Source organism: Triticum dicoccoides, chromosome 7B, assembly GCF_002162155.2.
Source record: "Triticum dicoccoides isolate Atlit2015 ecotype Zavitan chromosome 7B, WEW_v2.0, whole genome shotgun sequence".
Classification (NCBI taxonomy): domain Eukaryota; kingdom Viridiplantae; phylum Streptophyta; class Magnoliopsida; order Poales; family Poaceae; genus Triticum; species Triticum dicoccoides.
The window spans coordinates 592030504-592032004 of record NC_041393.1 but is presented as its reverse complement, the minus strand read 5'-3'; positions in this window follow the sequence as shown (position 1 = coordinate 592032004).

The window sequence follows — 1501 nt, the reverse complement described above, 5'->3', positions numbered from 1 at the left end:
CGCGGGTTGGGGCTGAGTTTTTGCCGCGCCCCTCAAGTTTTTTTGCGGGCCGGCCGCGTTTGCCGGGTCTGTTTGGGCGGGATTTTCGCCGCCGGCCCGCATTTTGGCGGTTATTTTACGGGTCAGGGCCTTTAAGCGCTTTTCATTTTTGCACTTACAGAATTAGAGTTCCGGCTCTTGGAAATTACTGCCCTAGATTTTTGAATTTTGAGACTTCCAAAATTTTGTATTTTCAAATTTTTATATTTTGTGCCTCCAAAATTTGGAATTTCAGAAATTTAGAACTTTTCACAAAGAAAAACCAAGAGGAAAGTCATCATCGCCACCTTCCCCTCCGTAGATGTGTACGTCAGGCCAACGCGTCTAGGGACCAATGATGAGCCCCCTTCCACCCACAAGAAAATATCATATGGAAACCAACATTCGGTGAAAACGGTCAAAACCACGCAAAAACGGTGTTTTGAACTTTTGAAAAACTCTAAAAAAATGCAGGATGTTAAGAGAGTGATGTTCTATTGCCTTGCAAAATTTTAAGTTCAAACACATTACGAGATATGAGCTAAAAAAACAAAATCAGCATTGGATAGTGCCAAACAACAACGTCACTATTCATTGCTGAATTTGTCTTTTTCATAGCGCACATCCGTAATGTGTTTTAACTTGAAATTTCACATGACAATAGAACATCATCCTCTTAACATCCCACATTTTTTCCAGAATTTTTAAAAACTTTCAAGCATGGTTTCCACAAAGTTATCTTTAAACGTTGGTTTTCATATGATATTTTCCGCCCATCCATCCCCTGACCCTAAGAACTAGAGCCCAACGGCACCATGGTAAAGGTGGTGCAACGCGGACGAGAGATGGTAGGAAGGGGGCTTTCTGATGGCGGCTAGGGTATTGTTCATGTGTCGTCAAGGAAGCAACATAAGATACGGCTGTATTGATGTTTTAAAAAGGAAAAGGGTACCTAAATTTAACATGTTTTGTTTTGCGCAAGGGACATACATGGTTTAACCTCAATGCTCGTAGTTTAGCTCGCTCATTATGCTTACTGTTTTTTTTTGCGTTCAAACCTGGGAGCTTTTATTCAACGAAAGAACTCCTTGCATCATCAGCCAATAAACTGGTGAGCAGGAAGGAAGGTCTCGAGTCAGTCCAACTCTTGGTGACCGTTAGTGTGCAGGCATACTTTGCACAAAGATGGGCCGGTACGTTGGCTGCTCTGGGTACATGTTGAATATCAAAAAAATTAAAAGCTAAGGCAAGCTCTCCAACTTCTAGAAGTAAAGGTGCCACCACCGAAAAAGTAGTGTGGCGATTTTTCTAGAGATTAACGATCTCCAGGCAGTCCGTCTCCATTACCACATGTGTGAAACCGCGCAAATTTGCAAATATAACACCATCTCGGAGTGCCAGGGTCTCACCAATGAACGGGTCCGTCACTCCAACATGTGGTTTACTCCATGCACCCAGCAAAGCGTTGCATGAGCGGGCAACC